The sequence below is a fragment of the Hyperolius riggenbachi genome, chromosome 2 (genome assembly GCF_040937935.1).
Source record: "Hyperolius riggenbachi isolate aHypRig1 chromosome 2, aHypRig1.pri, whole genome shotgun sequence".
Classification (NCBI taxonomy): Eukaryota; Metazoa; Chordata; class Amphibia; order Anura; family Hyperoliidae; genus Hyperolius; species Hyperolius riggenbachi.
This window is the reverse complement of record NC_090647.1, coordinates 281,018,804-281,040,511: the sequence shown is the minus strand read 5'-3', so window position 1 is coordinate 281,040,511 and position 21,708 is coordinate 281,018,804. Positions and strand designations below refer to the sequence as shown.

Here is a 21,708-nt window from a genome sequence, read left to right as displayed (position 1 = left end):
AATATGTATCGCTCTCCTACGGGCCTATTTCCATTGGTGCGGAATCAGCAGCAGTTCCCCACATGCGATTTGATTGGGGAAATGCTGCCTATTCTATCAATAGGCTTGCCCTACAAATTGCATGCCGACTTGATTCAGATGGTATGTTGTAGTTTACTGCAGCAGTGTAATGATCCGCTCAACTGGCTGCACAGGCAGACAGCTGTTTGACCATTCCTTATGTCTGAGGGATGCAGGTCTCTGGAAAAGAGACCTGGCTTCATCTTGCAACTTTCAGAGTTGCTTTGCTGAGGGATTTGCATACATGCAAATTGCCCAGCTGTCTCCTTTGAGGGCTGGCAGTATAAAAGCCTTCTTCTCCTACAATCCTTTGCTGGTCATAATGGTTTGTTAGCACACTCCTGGAGTGTCAGCCTTTCCTGTTGGATTGTTAAAGTTATCTTAGAGTATTCTGGGGGCTGTATTAGACACCCCTCTAGTTCAGTCAGGTTGTATTATTTGTATTGCCTTTTCTGTCTGTCTGGGGGTGCTAACCAGAGCAGCGGTTGCTACTGGTAGCTCCTTCTGTTCGTCTGTTTGGATCGCACTAGCCTCTAGCGGTAGCGGTTGTGGATCCTTCTGATCTGTATTCTTGGAGGGTAAGCTAGAGCAGTGTTTGCTACTGGCTACCTCATCTTGCTGTATCTGGATCACATTTGCTCTGGCGGAAAGAGCAGTGGATCCTGCTAACTCTGTTTCTATACTTGGATCACACTTGCTCTGGCGGAGAGAGCAGTGGATCCTGCTAACTCTGTTTCTATACTTGGATCACACTTGCTCTGGCGGAAAGAGCAGTGGATCCTGCTAAGCTCTGTTGCTTTACTTGGATCGCACTCTCTCTGACGGAAAGAGCAGTGGATCCTGCTAACTCTGTTTCCCTACTTGGTTCACACTTGCTCTGGCGGAGAGAGCAGTGGATCTTTCCTGTCCTATCCCTGAACCCGGATCGCACTCGCTCTGGCGGAAGAGCGGTGGATCGTATTTCTCATATTCCTGTTGTCTGTCCATCTGTCTGATACGAACGCTTGCGGTGGGCTCGGTGAGGTAACCGTTAAGCAAGCGCTCGCATTCTCTGTTTCGTGTTTGTGTGTCGGTGGTTAGTTAGGGTGGCGTGCCTGTCTCTGTTGTGCTTAACGTGCAGAGACCGCGCTGTTAACGCGTTCGCTGTTGCGAATGAGTGCGGTGTTCGCGTTTAGTTAGCATTTGTTATTTTCCTTATCATTCTCATTGTATGATTTACTGTGCCTTTGCTGCTCCTGGGTTTACCTCTGCTTAGTATTGTGTCACCTCTGGCAATTGCCTCTCTCGCGATTGCGTTCCTACTCTGTTTCTGCTGTTGTGTGTGCACCATCGCGGGTTGGCGACTAGATTGGTGCACACACATACATTCTGTCCCTGTGCTCATTCTCATTCGCAATCGCATCTCTTGCAATTGCGTTCTCACTTGATTTCCTCTGTTGTGTGTTCACCGTCGCAGGTTGGCGACAAGATTGGTGGACATACATACATCCCTTTTCTGTGCTTATTCAGTCTTGTGTCGCTATTAGCAATCGCTATCTCTTGCGATTGCTTTCCCACCTGATCTTCACGGTTGTGTGTTCATCGTCGCGGTTGGCAACTAGATTGGTGAACACACATTCACCCTGTCGCTGTGCTCTCTCTCTTCAAGGACTATCTTGCCCTGCTCGGTTGCAATTCGGACAATTCCCATCTGGCATCTGTGGCAGTACAGAGGATTGCTCCTCTGCACTCCACAGCTCCACCTGCCGGTGGGAATTTCCCTCTACTGGTACTTTGCACCAAAGCTGGGTTCTCTCCTTTCATACGCTTGTGGAGGATTTCCGTCGTGTCAGCGCACGCCTTGTGCGCTGATCACGGAGATAATTCCACAATCGTTACAAGCAGGCATACAAATCCATATAAATAATACATGGCTACACAGGGATTCAGATGTGTACTCTTATCACTGCAAGTGGTGACGTGCATCCCTCAAGATAGTGGAAACCAGCCCTATGGCCAACTGTTGTAGTAATGGATGGAACCTTTTAAACTATTGTAAGTCAAATGGAGTATTTTCTACTGTACTTCAAATTCTTCACAAAAGAGTGAAAAGACAGGAGCAGCAATGTTATCATGTGCTCAGTTCTATCTAAATGAGATGTTTGACGTGCATGAGCAGGGCTGGCTCAGGTCGCTCAGGGCACCACAATATTCATCTTCAAAAGGGAATCGGGAAGGCCGCGAGGCTCCACCTCTAAATTGCCACAAAGCTCCTCCCCCACACTGGCCTGCAAAATGTCACCCCCAAACCGTAAAGCTCTGCCCCCAAACCCCACAAAGCTCCGCCCCACCAGACAAGTGCCTGTGTGTAGCTCAGCACAACAGGAAAATCAAAGGGAGTGGATCAAGGCTACACCAGATGAAGTCCTGACAAAAAGTTACTCACTCCACACTGCCCTCCATTTTTCTACCCCCTCTCTCTTTTCCACCTCCCCTCCACCCTCAATAGCCTCAATTCTCCTTCCAGCCTCATCCCCTCATCCCCTCCAGACTATCAGTAAGCCTCTCTCTCTCCATCCACCCACCAGCACTCTCACCAAGCCCCTCTCTCCCCAGCACTTTCACTAAAGCCTACTTTTGCTCAGGGTGCTGTGAAACCTAAGGCTGACCCTGTGCACAAGTGTACCTTTACAGCTTAGTGAATCAACACCCAAGAGTCACTACATCTGCAATACATATCCCTATTTGGCATCACTGAGAACCGTAAATGTTGGAGCCTATGTGTGATGGCCCAGCTAGGAGAAGTCATTCTTTTATAGCAGGCTTTCACTTCTCTGTTTTTTTAGAGAAGCACATCAGAGTTAAAGCAGAAATTAAAAGACTTCTACTTTAGTGCTTGGAAAGTGTGAACTACACCGTATTCATTATTATGCTGTAGTGTAAATCCTCTCAGGGTTTAAGAAGTACTTTAAAAAGAAGAAAGGTGTTTTTTTTTTGTGTGATACAATTATATGTAGTTTTGGCTGTGTTTGTATTTATCCGTATGTGCAGAGTTTCCGACAGTGCCCTTAAAGCACATTTTAAATACTGTAAACTTTCCTTTACTTGATTCCCTCTCTGCCATGTTGTACTGTACATAACTAAACTTAAGTTTCTTTTCCAGGAAGCATACAAAAGTGAATCATCACCATACAAAATTAAATCTGTTATATTCACACGCTTATAAAATCACACTTTGGTTTCAGGAGCATAACTACCATGTATGAAGCCCCCCTGCAAAAAAGATTGCATGGGGCCCCCAGGTCCTTAGCCCCTCCCTTCCCCAAGGGACCAGGCAGGCAGTTGGTAAACAAACATCCCCGCCAACCCCTCCAACCATGAAGAGTAGTGTAATATTACCTGCTTCCAGTGCCACGGGTCCCCTCCGTGCTTCACAGCACACTCTCTGCTGTCATTAACTGGCTCCCTATCACATGACTGATGCGAGTCATGTGATCAGGAGCTTGATGAAGGGCAGCAGAGAGTGTGCTGTGATGCACACAGATTTGTAACGCTGGGAACAGGTAAATATAACACTGCCTGCGCTACTCTGCATGCAGATGGGAGGAGCAGGGGTCTCCACCCCCCCCCCCCGCCGGGCCCCCTGCAAACACAGGGGTTGTAGGGGCTACGGTTACACCCATGGTTGGTTTGTCTGTAACATTCAGCTTTGTATGGTGCTCCCTTGCCACAGGACACTCTGTGGATCCAGTAATGCGGGGCTAGAAAATATGCAGCTGCTGGCATTGCGACACAAGCTACACATGTCTAGATATCCACTTCTGGAATGCAGCTGGCTTCCCTCAGAGCTTGTTCATCGTAGCAACATGCTGCAATGCATTATGCCATGTGCTGCTAATGGTGACTTCCCTTGCTAACCCCCTGGAATGAAGGGCAGGAAGGTACAAAAATGCAGCAGTCAGAAAGGATTTTTTTTTCCACATCGTTTTTATGTGAACGTGCACCATTGTGAAGAATTAGATTTGTGAGGTCACAGATATAAGCTGTTTTGCTGAGTGGTACAACACTACTCAGAAAGATATGCAATGTGAATGAGCCTTTGTAGTGCACATCCACCTCAGCAAGGCAGCTTCATCCTGTTCTCTCTAGCAAGGGAGTGAGCACCAGTCAGAATCTGATTTTCACAAAATGGCTATGGGAGTTAGTGTTGACTGGAAAATGTGTGGCTCCAAGTATTGTGAAAAACTGGCTACAGTACTCTCACACTGCTTCTTACTTTCTAAATAATTCCATTGTGCTAGATTTCTGGCCCTTCAGTTTATGTATCCCATGGCTCTCTGTAGTCTGTCCTTGTCATGCTCAAAAAAGTATGGGAAGACTTTAAGATCAACCCAGCTTCATATAGTTACTGGAAGACTAAAACTGCTACCATTATACACCTCAAGTAGTGTATTCACACACATGCATAGCAAAATTATTATTACCTTTCCCCTGTGAAATATATGTCAGTTATAAATTGGTTGCAAAACATTTCACTTCATAGTGGAACAAGCACTTACTGCACAATTTATTAGGAACACCCAAAACTTCCAGGGGGGAGGGGGCAGAAGGGGGAGGTGGGGGAAGGTTGCACCGAAAAAATGGGTGTGGTCATGGACCAGAATGTGGGTGTGGTCGCGGGCGGAGGCAAGTTTACATGAACTTAGCAATGGTGGGACTTTAGATTAGGACAGTGGTGGCGAACCTTTTGGAGGTCGAGTGCCCAAACTGCAACCCAAAAGTCACTTATCTATCGCAAAGTGCCAACAGCAATTTAAACTAAATACAAATGTTTTAACTCATACATGAACATTATGAAAAATCCAAGTTGAAAATAAACTGTGAAGATAAACAATTCCATCCATCCTACCCCTAAAAAATGTATTCATTTTTTTAGAACCTCACAGTTTTATTTTCCGTTTTAAAAGCTAAATAAGTAGGTTTAATGCTATTGTCTCATATGATGATGATTCAGCTTTTTCCATAGTATTGCAGTTAGCAATCATGTGACCCCCAACAAGACAAATTCAGAAATCATGAGGCCCCCAACAAGACAAATTCAGCAATCATGAGGCCCCCAACAAGACAAATTCAGCAATCATGAGGCCCCCAACAAGACAAATTCAGCAATCATGAAGCCCCTAACAAGACAAATTCAGCAATCATGAGGCCCCCAACAAGACAAATTCAGCAATCTTGAGACCCCCAACAAATCATGAGGCCCCCAACAAGACAAATTCAGCAATCAAGAGGTCCCCAAGACAAATTCAGTAACTATGAGGCCCCCAACAAGACAAATTCAGCAGTCATGAGGCACATAAATAGACAACATTTTATATAAATAGGCAGAATGCCCCCTTAATATGGTAGACACTTCTCACCTGGCTTCTGAATTCTCCTCTACTGGCTGCTGTGCCTGGCTGGCCTGGCAATACTGTTTTTGGCTGGATTGGGGATGATGTGTGGGCTGAAAGGCCTGGCAGTGATGCTGTGGCCTGGCTGGCGGTGATGCTGTGGCCTTTTTGACAGTGATTTTGGGCTGGTTGGCTGGTGGTGATGCTGGGCTAGCTGGCCTGGATAGTTTAGGTAATGACAGGTGCCCCCTAGTTTAGGTAGCTCCAGGAGCCTCCCAGTTTAGGTAGTGACAGGGCCCCCTAGTTTAGGTAGTGACAGGAGCCCCCCAGTTCAGGTAGTGACAGGAGTCTTCCAATGTATGCAGTGACAGGTGCCCCCCAGTTCAAGTAGTGACAGGGCCCCCCAGTTCAGGTAGTGACAGGGACCCTCCAGTGTATGTAGTGACAGGAGCCCCTAGTTTAGATAGAGACAGGGCCCCCCAGTTCAGGTAGTGACAGGGACCCCCCCCCCAGTGTATGTAGTGACAGGAGCCCCTAGTTTTGGTAGTGACAGGAGCCCCCCAGTTCAGGTAGTGACAGGTGCCCCAGTTTAAGTAGTGACAGGAGCCCCTAGTTTAGGTAGTGACAGGGACCCCCATTTCAGGTAGTGACAGGTGCCCCCCAGTATAGATAGCCAGATCTATAGGTGTCCCCAGTGGCAGCGGAGAGAGAAAAGGGAGCGTGTGGACAGAAGTGGGGAAGGGGGGACGTCTCCCCCCCCCTTCCCTCACCTTGGGGCTCCCCCTCTCTCTTGCTCCCCCTTTAGAAATCAGTGGTGCGGGCGGCAGCGGCGGGACACTTACTCTATTACCCGGCACGAGTGAGTCTCTGTATCTGAGCGGCACTGCTCTGGTCTAGTCCAGGGTGGGTGGGACGGCAAATTCCGGGTTCAGGTGGCTGGGGGGGGGGGCAGCAGCTGGCCAGGGGAGTGCACATACCCCATTTTGCCCTATGTAGGGACGCCCATGAACACCTATACACCTGCTTATTTAGGCATCTTCCTGTCATGCGGTTTCCAAAAATGTTGGGACATTCTGTGCAACATAAATAAAACCAGAGTGTGATGATTTGCAAGTCATTTAAACTCTATATTTAATTGAACATAGACAACATATCAAATTTTGAAACCGAGATATTTTATTGTTTCATGAAAAAGATATGCTCATTTTGAATTTGATGCCAGCAATGCATTATGCATTTCAAAAACAGTTGGGGTGTTGCCACAGAAGACTGGAAAAGGGGAATTGCATATGGCTCCAGGTGTTTAACTCTCCCCCACTGAACATGCTCAGTAATGATATATGATAAAAAAAATGATAAAATGAGTACCTGAACTGGTGACATTTTAAAATCTTCTATCAGACCAGAATGGGACAACACTTTACTTTCAGAACTATTGCAACTGGTTTCCTCAACTCCCAGAAATTGACAGTGTTGTGAAAAAAATCAGGTGATAAAACACAGTGGTAAACATGTCCCTGTGCCAGTTTTGTTTTTTTTGCTTTTTAAATATGGCTAGCATCCAATTCAAACTGAGCATATATTTAAGTAAAAACAATATTTTTTAGTTTCAGTATGTACGGTACTATGTTGTCCATATTTTCAATTAAGTATAGGGTTTAAATTATGTACAAATCATCACATTCTGATTTTAATTACATATTGCAAAGCATCACAACTTTTTTGGAAATGGAGTTGTAACCACCCAATAAAGTGGGAGCGGTGCAATGCTTAAAGTGAACCCAGGTGAGAGTGATATGGAGGCTGCCATATTTGTTTCCTTTTAAACAATACCAGTTGCCTTTTATTTGGCTGCAGTAGTGTCTGAAGTACACAAGAAACAAGCATGCAGCTAATCTTGTCAGATCTGACAATATTGTCAGAAACACCTGATCTGCATATGCTTGTTCAGGGTCTGTGGCTGAATGCATTAGAGGCAGAGGATCAGCAGGAAAGCCAGGCAACTGGTGTTGCTTAACGTGAATGGGAACCGCATTTAAAAAAATGAGACAGATACTTACCCAAGGAGAGGGAAGGCTCTGGGTCCTATAGAGCCTTCCCGCTCCTCTCCTGGTCCCCTCGTTCCAGTGCTGGCTCGCCTGGTAGCAGTAATTGACTAAATTAGTCAAATACTGCTTTACCCGGCCGAAGGAGGCTTCAGAAGTCTTCAGGGAGCCCGAGTGTTCCTGAAGAAGGGCGGCCCTGTACTGCACCTGCGCAAGCACGCTCTCTTGCACGCTCACGCCTGTGCAGTATGGAGCCGCACATCTTCGGGAGGACACGGCTCCCGAAGACTTCCAAATACTCTTTCGGTGGGGGATTGAAACGAGGGGGAGAAAGCACAGGATAGAGAGCACCGAGAGAGGAGACGGAAGGCTCTATACAACCCAGAGCCTTCCCTCTCCGTAGGTAAGTATTTGCTTCATTTTTTTAAAATGCGGTTCCCATTCACTTTAAAAGGAAATAAATATATCAGCCTCCATATAACGCTCTCCTCGGATTAAATTTAACATTTTGCAAAATCAGTCAGGCGCTTCAGTTCGAGTTAACATCAAACAACAGAATGGGGACAAAATATGCAATGTTAATGATTTTGACTGTGGCACGATTCATGCCCATTGAGTTGGTTTGGCTAACTGCTAATTTCCTGTGATTTTCAAGTACAGCAGTCTTTTGAGTTTACTGAGAAAGAGGTGAAAAATGGAAAAACATCCAACGAGTATCAGTTCTGTGGAAAGAAAAATGTCTTGTTGCTGAGAGAAGTCAGAGTAGTATGGCCAAACTGGTTTGAGCTGACAGGAAGTCAGTTGTAACGTCAATAGCCACTCTTTACAAACGTTGTCAGGAAAAAATGAAGCTCAGTATGCACAAAACATCATAACACATCTAGTAGGCTGCAGTGGTCACAGACTAAAGCCTTGTACACACAAGAGGAAACTCATCCAAGGCGCCCATTTAGTACCATCTAGGCTGAAAATCTAGCATGTGTATAGGTGTCCCACAATGTCACTTAGCACGCTGGATCTTTAAGTTATGAAAAGCCCATTGATCTTGTGCTTACATCCCTACTGAAAGTCAACTACTGCCTGGTCTAATAAACCTTAATTCTACTGATACATACACACACACACACACACACACACACACACACACACACACACACACACACACACACACACACACACACACACACACGGTAGAGTCACCCTCTGGCATCAACAGCATGAATCCTTGCACCCAACCTAACCTGTATTAGCCCAGACCAGGCTGGAAAAGAGGATGGAAGATTTGTAGCAAGATGGTGCAGTTGACTTGTCTTCAGACATTACCTGAAGCAAGCATGTCAATGTGGACTTGAATTTCAAGGGAATAATTACAACATTTTGTAGAATGTATGCCACAGAAAATGAGGCTGTTTTGAAGGCTAAAGTACGTGAGTGGCCCCATCTCATGTAAGCCAAGCTATGTCAAGCTGGTGGTAAAAGTAAATGCTCCACAGAAGAAATACATGACAAATAAACACAACAATAATCCTGAAAATAATACAAATAAAGCTATACTCCAAGTACTACCTCCTGATAATAATCATATATATGACAATATTACAGCACCAGGAATCTAATAATAAATGAATATTGTGACTAACAAGTGTGTCAGTGCCTAGAGGCAAAACAAGTAAGCTATTTCATTATTGGCCAATGTAGTTTTTTTTTCCTGGGCAGCATATATGTTACTAGCCTCACTGACAGTGGAGCTGGTGACCACTTTGTGCTGCACATACAAGAGATGAGACAGCGGGTACAGCAATAGCATTTTTATTGAAAATAACATGCAATATATACAATTATGAAAAATGATAAAATGAATAATGCAAGTACAATGAAACACCTCCACACACACACACCACATACGGCTTAGTAGCTAATAAAGGCAAACTAAATACACTACATACAGAACAGAGTATGCTGGACCAAAATGTAAATCAAAACACAAAGCAGTATCAAGAACTAGGACGGTGACGCCGAACAGAACTAGGATCTAAAAGACAGGTTATAAACAGGCAAGAGGTCCAACCAGGGATAACAGGAACGAGAAAAGGGACAAGGAGTTCAGGCAGCTAGCAGCAACCAGAGGTTAATACTACTGATGCTCTGGCCACATTATAAGGGGTGTGACAGTCTTAAATAGGAAATCCAGGTGATTGATCAAAAGTCCAAACTAAGAAACTACATCCTGTGGTGAAAGTGGGAACTGCAGATAAGTTGTAAGAAGAGCAGAGTCACCAGCTGGTGAATAGTAGTAACAACATCAGCAGCAGGTGAAGCAGGTTGCAGCAGTGTTCCTAACAGTATGTTTTTAATTGCTTTAAATTCTTAAATGGAATGCACCCTAACACTGGTCAATATATGTGATCTTGTCTTGCATCACAATAAATATAGTATTTCACAAAAGTGACTACTCACATTTTTGTAAATATTGTATTATATCTTTTCATGGGACAATACTGAATCCTATATAATAATCCCTAACTGTCCCTGCGTCATCAGTCCCTGTGTCCGTGTGTTTGCACTACTGCGCATTTGCCGCACGGACAGCATGATGGGGCCAGGGCGGCGGACGTGTGCGCGGCAGACGGGTGCACGCACATGCGCAGTAACATGCAACGTTGGCGGCAGCGTCACAGAGACCTAAAGCTCGTTTTTAAATGGGCTTAGGTCAACTAGTGTAATAACAATAATAATTCCATTACTTGTATAGCGCTTTTTCTCTTGTTGGACTCAAAGCGCTTGCGAGGCAGCCACTAGAACGCATTCAGTAGGCAGTAGCTGTGTTGGTAAGTCTAGCCCAAGAAATTCTTACTGAATAGGTGCTGGCTTACTGAATAGGAAGAGCTGACATTTGAACCCAGGTCTCCTATGTCAGAGGCAGAGCCCTTAAATATTACATATACAGAATACTGTTCTGATCCCTCACTATCATTACAATAAGTAATTTGCTTTATTTTATGCAGAAAGTGAATGAAAATTATATTGCGCCTGTGTCACCATAAGAAGGCTGTACCATCCAAGCATTGCAAGTGTCATTTAAAAAGTGCAATCATCTTGGTTTGTCATCATTCGCCTGCATACTATTTTGACAAAATTACATTGTGTAGTATGTACCATTACTTTGGGACAACATGTATACTGAGTCAGGCATGGCAAGAATTCTAAAGTTTAGGGATTTCGCCTTAAAGAGAATCCTGGAAAAAAACATAAAAAAGGACATATTGTTTCCATATATATAGGGAAAGTTAATCATTGTTCTAAGTTTGTGTGACTTTGTGAGTTTTTTTTCTGCATAAGCTGCTGATAAAAATCAATATGGCTACACCTGTGTTAAATGCAGTTAGGTTATGTGATTCTTTTGCATCACTTGTTATCAGCAGAACTACAGACTGACATTGCAGTTCAGTTGCTATCATGCTGAATTCTTATGCGACTAGAACCACTGCGATTCCTCTCTGCCTTGCCTCCCAGAAAGACAGCTAACAGTCACCACTAGGGATCATGGAAAGTGCAGTCCTGAGCACAACGCCTCCTGGTAGTCCTGTTGCTAGCCTAGGATAGTGCAGAAGGGCTGGAATGATGAAGTCATCAGGACATTTAAAACTATTTTGAGGTCAGGTGTATGACAGCTTTGTCTTTATTAAAGGTTTACCTAATCAGAGGAGGATCAGGAATATGTGTATGAGAACTTCCTCTTTGAAGCCTGCTGTCATCTTGCATCACACACTGTACAATGACAACTTGACAAGTAAGGCTGTCACACATAAAAGACGCTTGCATTCTTATAGTCTAATCTCTGCAACTTTCCTGTCTATATCCAGTCCAGAGAACACACATTCTAGCACTCTTGTGCAATAGTAGTGGAATTGTATTCTACATCAGCATTCTTCAATGTACAGGCAGCATTGCACTCTCCTTTACCAGATAGAATATGCATGGATGGACATAATACAACAACCTACATTTGTGGAAGTCAAGCAAAGCAGCGTTAACAAATACTTGCCCGTGCGACCAGTGTTTCCTCAAAGGGGAAAAATGATATATATATACCGGTATATATATATATATATATATATATATATATATATATATATATATATATATTAGTAAGACAAAACAAAGGGCACCATATGGCTAACAAATCAGCTTTCACTGATGCAAAATCGAAAAAAGAAGAGAAAAACAGTTAGTAAAGGCTCACACCTGGTGGTTGCTATGGGTTATTACCTTGCATTGCTTGCCCATGGCATTAGGCTGAGCAGCTAGAATGGGTTACTGCCCTAGTTGCTATGTAAAGATCTATGGAGCTGCAGAATAAAAGATAACACGAGGATACATAGGAATACATAACTCCATTTAGCACAAAAATGTACATGTCTTCACTTTCCTGAAATGAAAAACTGCCAAAAGCTGATAGATGTTTCCAAGGCTCCAGGATAAAAGGATGCAGATAATGCTGATGCAGATATATCTCCTATGCTGACCATTAGAGGGTCACCCCACTACATATATGTAGGCACAGTACCAATGCTGCTACTACGCCGCAGACAACTCCCAACCTTCCCTTTCCACTGCCTCTCCCACTGAATCAGCTGTGTCTAACACAGTGCAAATCCATTATCCAGCATCACTACAGGGAGTGAAGATTGTAAGGAGGGGGAGAGGCACAGTGCGGCAGGAGAAGTGAAGGAGAGAAAAATGGAGGGAAAGAAGAGAAGGAAAAGGAAAGAAGCCACGCATTATAATGGAGAGAACTAAGAAGACAAATCAGAGCAGGCATGTGCCTTTGCAATACCCAAACTCAACACCTGACCAGCTTCCTAAGCATTTATATAGCACTTTCTAGACCTAAGAAGATATTGTAATAGAGACTAAATACAACATACACATATGATTCTCTGCATAAATGTAATATAGTATCACACCACAGCTCATGCACATTGGACACATCAAATAGTTAGTAATGCACATTTTGGGAAGTTCCATTCTTTCTTGTGAACATAGGAAATATACAAACTAGAGTCACACAGTTAAGTCAAAGCATTAAGTCAAAGCCTATAATAAGTGTTACTATGCTCTGCAGACACCTTACAACACTAGCATCTTAAGTTACAATCAAATATGAAACACACACACACACACATATAGTAATATATATATATATATATATATATATATATATATATATATATATATATATATATGTACAAAGTATTGCCAATGCCCCCTGATGGCTTCTTAATACACACTCACACAGCACACTCACCGCACAGCCGGCAGTAGGAGCATGTGAGGATAGGAGAGTCAGCACAGCAGCACAGTGAAGCTGTGTGTATATGTGTATGTCTCTGTACCAAGGAGTCCTGCAGCTGCTAACTGTGCAAAATACATCACAAAAGCAGACACCCTCCCCCCCAGACCAACTGTGACGTCTACATGGGCAGATTAACCTCCTATATGCTGAGACTTTGCAGATTACCCCTATGTTGAGCATTGACACTATGAAGCTCTTCTCCGGATTGGCACAGCAGATCATTAAGCTCCATTATTTCTAATATATTAATAAAGAAACTACATACTGAACATCACTGATCCACAAAATACAAGTGGAGCTATTTACTCCAATGTTAATCATACTACAGTTTTTGTCTATCAGTAGGATAAAAAAAATTACCAGATACAGGACCAAATGCTAACCTCTATTTAATGCCTTTTATGGCTATAAGGTAATGTGGCTCCTTGAATGCAGCACCCCCATCAGAATCATGAATGAAAAGACCAATAGTCTGTAGCCAGGATACAGCGTGAAGATTTGCTGAGAGAACTGTCAGTCACACATCAGTATGTGCTCTCCTCAGCACCAAGAGAGGTTTCTATGGAGACAGCCAATAGACCTGCAATAAATGAGCCACATGCCTAGTAACTGAATCCTACAAAAACCAATGAAGATCAGGTGTAAGACATAGCCGAGGAAAAATGTCTGGGTCAATGTCCTTATATAATATTCATTTTATAGACAGCCTACGCTGTGTTTTTCTGTAGACTTCATCTGTTTGGAATTTCATTACAGTGCGCTGTAGTAAATATGAATTCATTTAAAATTACAGCAGTGCAGTGTGCAAGACAAAAGGACTTCAAGTACAAAAAAGTGCAAAGAATCACAATGTATGGTAACTGGTATATATATATATATATATATATATATATATATATATATATATATATATATATATATATATATATATATATATATATATAGTGTACCCCTATCCGCAGTAGTGTTGTCCAGAGAAGGATACAAACATGGGTATGTAACACCAATGCACATGGTAAAACACAGTATAAATATATACGTGAGAAAATGACTAATACACAAATTACATATACGGTACATATATAGCGCAATGTCAAGAAACAATGAGCGGAGGTCCCTTGGCAGCAATCTGCAACCAGAGGTATGTATATTAGATCAGTTTGAATTGTCCCATATTATTCTAAAAAGTCACTCTTTGTACTATAGTATTAAATAAATTAAGCTGAAAAAAAAAAACAGTTAACCCTTTGTACACTAACATGCAGAGCCGGGACAAGGTCCTCCAGCACCCAAGGCTGAGACCCCAAAGTGCGCCCTTCCATCCCCCCCACCCCAATCGTCACACACTGATTGCTATCACTAACAGGTGCCCCAGGGGCCCCAACACCTTAATCTCTAGCCATGTATCCCCTTTTCGTATTTCTCTCTGCTTCAGACACAATAGGGGAATGATAGCTGAGTGAGTTGTGCGCCCCCTTCTACACTGCGCCCTGAGGCTGGAGCCTCTCTCGCCTCTGCCTCGGCCCGGCCCTGCTAACATGCAAATGTTCAAACAAATGCATACACAAAAATCAATCAACCAGGCACCACTCCCTACAGCCAAGTTAAAAGCCGGGGTCTTAGTTACAGAAGAATACATTCCCTTGCGTAGTCACCTACACTGCGCAGAAGTACCCAGGTAACTGTAGGTGTCCTAACTCTGACCCTGTAACATGCATAGTGCAGCCATGCAAACATTCATTGCATTAACCACTTCAGGACCACAGTCTTTTCGCCCCTTAAGGACCAGAGCCTTTTTCTCCATTCAGACCACTGCAGCTTTCACGGTTTATTGCTCGGTCATACAACCTACCACCTAAATGAATTTTACCTCCTTTTCTTGTCACTAATACAGCTTTCTTTTGCTGCTATTTGATTGCTGCTGCGAGTTTCAGTTTTTATTATATTCATCAAAAAAGACATGAATTTTGGCAAAAAAATGACTTTTTTAACTTGCTGTGCTGACATTTTTCAAATAAAGTAAAATTTCCTATACATTTGAGCGCGAAAGTTATTCTGCTACATGTCTTTGATAAAAAAAAAACCATTCAGTGTATATTTATTGGATTGGGTAAAAGTTATAGCGTTTACAAACTATGGTGCCAAAAGTGAATTTTCCCATTTTCAAGCATCTCTGACTTTTCTGCGCACCTGTCAGGTTTCATGAGGGGCTAAAATTCCAGGATAGTACAAATACCCCCCAAATGACCCCATTTTGGAAAGAAGACATCCCAAAGTATTCAGTGAGAGGCATGGTGAGTTCATAGAAGATTTTATTTTTTGTCACAAGTTAGCGGAAAATGACACTTTCTGACAAAAAAAAGAAAAAAAAAAAGTTTCCATTGCTTCTAACTTGCGACAAAAAAAAATGAAATCTGCCACAGACTCACTATGCTCCTCTCTGAATACCTTGAAGTGTCTACTTTCCAAAATGGGGTCATTTGTGGGGTGTGTTCACTGTCCTGGCATTTTGGGGGGTGCCTAATTGTAAGCACCCCTGTAAAGCCTAAAGATGCTCATTGGACTTTTGGCCCCTTAGCGCAGTTAGGCTGCACAAAAGTGCCACACATGTGGTATTGCCGTACTCAGGAGAAGTAGTATAATGTGTTTTGGGGTGTATTTTTACACATACCCATGCTGGGTGGGAGAAATATCTCCGTAAATGACAATTGTTTTATTTTTTTTACACACAATTGTCTATTTATAGAGATATTTCTCCCACCCAGCATGGGTATGTGTAAAAATACACCCCAAAACACAATATACTACTTCTTCTGAGTACAGCGATACCACATGTGTGGCACTTTTTTGCACCCTAACTGCGCTAAGGGGCCCAAAGTTCAATGAGTACCTTTAGGATTTCACAGGTCATTTTGAGAAATTTCGTTTCAAGACTACTCCTCACGGTTTAGGGCCCCTAAAATGCCAGGACAGTATAGGAACCCCACAAATTACCCCATTTTAGAAAGAAGACACCCCAAGGTATTCCGTTAGGAGGATGGTGAGTTCATAGAAGATTTTTTTTTTTTGTCACAAGTTAGCGGAAATTGATTTTAATTGTTTTTTTTCACAAAGTGTCATTTTCCGCTAACTTGTGACAAAAAATAAAATCTTCTATGAACTCACCATACTCCTAACGGAATACCTTGGGGTGTCTTCTTTCTAAAATGGGGTCATTTGTGGGGTTCCTATACTGCCCTGGCATTTTAGGGGCCCTAAACCGTGAGGAGTAGTCTTGAAACCAAATGTCGCAAAATGACCTGTGAAATCCTAAAGGTACTCATTGGACTTTGGGCCTCTTAGTCTTAGCGCACTTAGGGTGCAAAAAAGTGCCACACATGTGGTACCGCCGTACTCAGGAGAAGTAGTATAATGTGTTTTGGGGTGTATTTTTACACATACCCATGCTGGGTGGGAGAAATATCTCTGTAAATGACAATTGTTTGATTTTTTTTACACACAATTGTCCATTTACAGAGAGATTTCTCCCACCCAGCATGGGTATGTGTAAAAATACACCCCAAAACACAATATACTACTTCTTCTGAGTACGGCGATACCACATGTGTGACACTTTTTTGCAACCTAGGTGCGCTAAGGGGCCTAACGTCCTATTCACAGGTCATTTTGAGGCATTTGGATTCTAGACTACTGCTCACGGTTTAGGGCTCCTAAAATGCCAGGGCAGTATAGGAACCCCACAAGTGACCCCATTTTAGAAAGAAGACACCCCAAGGTATTCTGTTAGGAGTATGGTGAGTTCATAGAAGATTTTTTTTTTTGTCACAAGTTAGCGGAAAATGACACTTTGTGAAAAAAAAAACAATACATATCAATTTCCGCTAACTTGTGACAAAAAATAAAATCTTCTATGAACTCATCATACACCTAACAGAATACCTTGGGTGTCTTCTTTCTAAAATGGGGTCACTTGTGGGGTTCCTATACTGCCCTGGCATTTTAGGGTCCCTAAACCGTGAGGAGTAGTCTTGAACCCAAATGTCTCAAAATGACCTGTGAAATCCTAAAGGTACTCATTGGACTTTGGGCCCCTTAGCACAGTTAGGCTGCAAAAAAGTGTCACACATGTGGTATCGCCGTACTCAGAAGAAGTAGTATAATGTGTTTTGTGGTGTATTTTTACATATAACCATGCTGGGTGGGAGAAATATCTCTGTAAATGACACATTTTTGATTTTTTTTACACACAATTGTCCATTTACAGAGAGATTTCTCCCACCCAGCATGGGTATGTGTAAAAATACACCACAAAACACATTATACTACTTCTCCTGAGTATGGCGATACCACATGTGTGACACTTTTTTGCAGCCTAGGTGCGCTAAGGGGCCCAACGTCCTATTCACAGGTCATTTTGAGGCATTTGTTTTCTAGACTACTCCTCACGGTTTAGGGCCCCTAAAATGCCAGGGCAGTATAGGAACCCCACAAGTGACCCCATTTTAGAAAGAAGACACCCCAAGGTATTCCGTTAGGGGTATGGTGAGTTCATAGAAGATTTTATTTTTTGTCACAAGTTAGTGAAAAATGACACTTTGTGAAAAAAACAATAAAAATCCAATTTCCGCTAACTTTTGACAAAAAATAAAATCTTCTATGAACTCATCATACACCTAACAGAATACCTTGGGGTGTCTTCTTTCTAAAATGGGGTCACTTGTGGGGTTCCTATACTGCCCTGGCATTTTACGGGCCCAAAACTGTGAGTAGTCTGGAAACCAAATTTCTCAAAATGACTGTTCAGGGGTATAAGCATCTGCAAATTTTGATGACAGGTGGTCTATGAGGGGGCAAATTTTGTGGAACCGGTCATAAGCAGGGTGGCCTCTTAGATGACAGGATGTTTTGGGCCTGATCTGATGGATAGGAGTGCTAGGGGGGTGACAGGAGGTGATTGATGGGTGTCTCAGGGGGCGGTTAGAGGGGAAAATAGATGCAATCAATGCACTGGGGAGGTGATCGGAAGGGGGTCTGAGGGGGATCTGAGGGTTTGGCCGAGTGATCAGGAGCCCACACAGGGCAAATTAGGGCCTGATCTGATGGGTAGGTGTGCTAGGGGGTGACAGGAGGTGATTGATGGGTGTCTCAAGGTGTGATTAGAGGGGGGAAATAGATGCAAGCAATGCACTAGCGAGGTGATCAGGGCTGGGGTCTGAGGACGTTCTGAGGTGTGGGCGGGTGATTGGGTGCCCGCAAGGGGCAGATTAGGGTCTAATCTGATGGGTAACCGTGACAGGTGGTGATAGGGGGTGATTGATGGGTAATTAGTGGGTGTTTAGAGGAGAGAAGAGATGTAAACACTGCACTTGGGAGGTGATCTGATGTCGGATCTGCGGGCGATCTATTGGTGTGGGTGGGTGATCAGATTGCCCGCAAGGGGCAGGTTAGGGGCTGATTGATGGGTGGCAGTGACAGGGGGTGATTGATGGGTGGCAGTGACAGGGGGTGATTGATGGGTGGCAGTGACAGGGGGTGATTGATGGGTGGCAGTGACAGGGGGTGATTGATAGGTGATTGACAGGTGATAAGTGGGTTATTACAGGGAATAACAGATGTAAATATTGCACTGGCGAATTGATAAGGGGGGTCTGAGGGCAATCTGAGCGTGTGGGCGGGTGATTGGGTGCCCGCAAGGGGCAGATTAGGGTCTAATCTGATGGGTAACAGTGACAGGTGGTGATAGGGGGTGATTGATGGGTAATTAGTGGGTGTTTAGAGGAGAGAAGAGAGGTAAACACTGCACTTGGGAGGTGATCTGATGTCGGATCTGCGGGCGATCTATTGGTGTGGGTGGGTGATCAGATTGCCCGCAAGGGGCAGGTTAGGGGCTGATTGATGGGTGGCAGTGACAGGGGGTGATTGATGGGTGGCAGTGACAGGGGGTGATTGATAGGTGATTGACAGGTGATCAGTGGGTTATTACAGGGAATAACAGATGTAAATATTGCACTGGCGAATTGATAAGGGGGGGTCTGAGGGCAATCTGAGCGTGTGGGCGGGTGATTGGGTGCCCGCAAGGGGTAGATTAGGGTCTAATCTGATGGGTAACAGTGACAGGTGGTGATAGGGGGTGATTGATGGGTGATTGATGGGTAATTAGTGGGTGTTTAGAGGAGAGAATAGATGTAAACAATGGATTTGGGAGGTGATCTGATGTCGGATCTGCGGGCGATCTATTGGTGTGGGGGGTGATCAGATTGCCCGCAAGGGGCAGGTTAGGGGCTGATTGATGGGTGGCAGTGACAGGGGGTGATTGACGGGTGATTGACGGGTGATTGACAGGTGATTGACAGGTGATCAGGGGGGATAGATGCATATAGTACACTGGGGGGGGGGTCTGGGGAGAATCTGAGGGGTGGGGGGTGATCAGGAGGGGGCAGTGGGCAGGGGGGGGGATAAAAAAAAATAGCGTTGACAGATAGTGACAGGGAGTGATTGATGGGTGATTAGGGGGGTGACTGGGTGCAAACAGTGGTCTGGGGGGTGGGCAGGGGGGGGTCTGAGGGGTGCTGTGGGCGATCAGGGGGCAGGGGGGGGGGAAATCAGTGTGCTTGGGTGCAGACTAGGGTGGCTGCAGCCTGCCCTGGTGGTCCCTCGGACACTGGGACCACCAGGGCAGGAGGCAGCCAGTATAATAGGCTTTGTATACATTACAAAGCCTATTATACATTGTTTCAGCGGCGATCCGGGTGCTAGTAACCCGCCGGCGCTTCCGAACGGCCGGCGGGTTACTACGAGCGGTTGGCGGAGCCAGTCCCCGGCGGCTGATCGCGTCACGAATGACGCGATCGCCGCATAGCCACTCCCGCAGCCGCCCCCGCCGATGGGCGTATTGCGGTCGTTTGGGCCCGGTCTTTGCCGCCGCCCATCGGCTGGGGGCGGTCGTTAAGTGGTTAAACCTATCTAAAAGATTAGGCGCACATATCCTGATGGCCTCTCCTGGAACAGATAGCGCATCAAACTAAACTCACAATTCAGCTATTGTATATAGACAATTTAACCAGGCAAAATTCACACTTTGACCCAAGCTGTGATAACATAAGGAATGCAATGAATAAGTTCCATAATATAATATTTGATTTACATTATATTTCATGTTAGATACAGTGTCTGTGACAAAGATAAAGAAAATGTAGGTTTATTTATAATCTAACATACAGTAAAGTTATTAAAACTGTAGGGCTGCTTGAAAGTTTGTGAAATTAAAATGTTCTATATTTTTATATAGAAAACATAATCTGATTTTCAAACACGCATTAAAAGTAGACAAAGAAAATCTAGTAAAACAAATAAAACAAATATTGTATTTGCCCATGTATTTATTAAAAACAAATAAATAAATCAAAAAAACATATCTGCATGTGGCAAAAGTAAGTGATTAGTGGTGTGACCCCTTATGCACAATAACTGCAGTTACAGTGTTTGTGGTACCTGCTGATTAGTCTTGCATGTTGACAGATTATCCTCTGTATTGTTAATGGAGCAGTTGAGAATGGATTTATTGGGTGTACCTATTATTTAAAGCTGTATCTCCAGATTTGTGATTTTCAACTGTATGTTAATTAATACTATTTATTATATACTGGATCAGTGTCTGGGGTCAGGACTCTATTCCTCAGGTGACAGTTCATGATCAAGAGCTGTACAGATGCATCCCTAGCCTAGAGGCTAGCAACTCCGTTGTGCACTGCGTGTCACCCCTCCTCACCCCTCCATAGCAACAGACATGCATCTGTTGCTATGGAGGGATGAGGTCAGATGACACACGGAGCACAACAGAGTGGCTACCAGCAGGTGGGTTTAGTAGGAGAACAATAGACTTGGCAGTCAATTGGGCTTTCTACTGGTTGTTTTAACTCAAAGAACTTACAGTGACAGTGTTTCTGTATGCACTCCACAAAAAATTTACCACATGGAATCCCTAATCTCATGGAATGAGACTTGCTACAGTAACTCATTTTCTCTGAAGCACAAAGGAAGAATATGTTCTACTGTACACAGTAGTGTAAAAAGTATAAAGTATAAAGTATCCATGCAACTATATATGGACTTGCATTCTGCTCTGATTGTTTCACAATTAGAGGGGAAAATTAGGGTAATTTTCTTAATTCACAGCCAGGGGTATTCCTGCAGGAACATCCAGAACTTCGCAAAGGGGTAACCAGGTTCGGAATCTATTGATTAATAACCTGACAGCTGGTTAATTAATCAAGCTGACAGATATCAATTGTTAGCTTTCCAAATCTAATTAGATCTGTACAAAGTTCCTGTTCAGTTTAGAAGAGATGATGTTCATATTACAGAGCAAGATAAAGTCTAGCCTGGAATTTCACATTGCATTACTAGTCACAATGTCCTACATCACAATGCTATCTCCTATCAGTTTTAAACACTCTGTTTGGAGGCTCCTTGATAATTCTAATAATAAGTTGGTATATCTAGGATTGTATAGATCTTACCTCCTTTACCGCCAAACAACAACGGTAAGTGTACTTTTTTATTAATGCACATAAAACAGACAACGCGTTTCAAGGGTGCTGGCCCGCTTCCTCAGGTCAATACCAAGTGCCTTAACAGCAGTATAACACGGACATGAGCGCCTCTCTGGTCTAGACTAGACTTTCTCTATACACTAGCCTAACCCTTTGGGGTCTCACATTGCAAGCACTAGTGTATGTAATAAAATCCAAGGAGTGCGACCAACTAGAGCCTGCCAAGCGGACCTGGAATACCGAGCGGGGACAGTTATTTTCCCGTAGGCCTGAATGGTGGTTGCAGATTGCTGCAACCTACCTTTGTGAGTATAATTCATACA

At 43.7% G+C, this 21,708-nt stretch overlaps 1 protein-coding gene across 9 annotated transcripts in view; it reads right to left on the bottom strand.

The window, feature by feature from the left end:
• Positions 1 to 21,708, bottom strand: part of LOC137546391 (CYFIP-related Rac1 interactor A-like) — a 384,755-nt gene that overhangs the window by 90,726 nt on the left and 272,321 nt on the right. For 3 of the 9 annotated variants that reach the window (XM_068268786.1, XM_068268781.1, XM_068268787.1), the window contains exon 1: positions 12,786 to 12,890. The exons of 3 other annotated variants lie outside the window; for them this stretch is intronic. The gene's annotated coding sequence lies outside the window, so the exon portion shown is untranslated. Of the gene's footprint in view, positions 1 to 12,785; positions 12,891 to 13,216; positions 13,373 to 21,708 lie in introns of those variants that run through there. 3 more of the 9 variants (XM_068268783.1, XM_068268789.1, XM_068268791.1) reach the window with 2 other exon arrangements.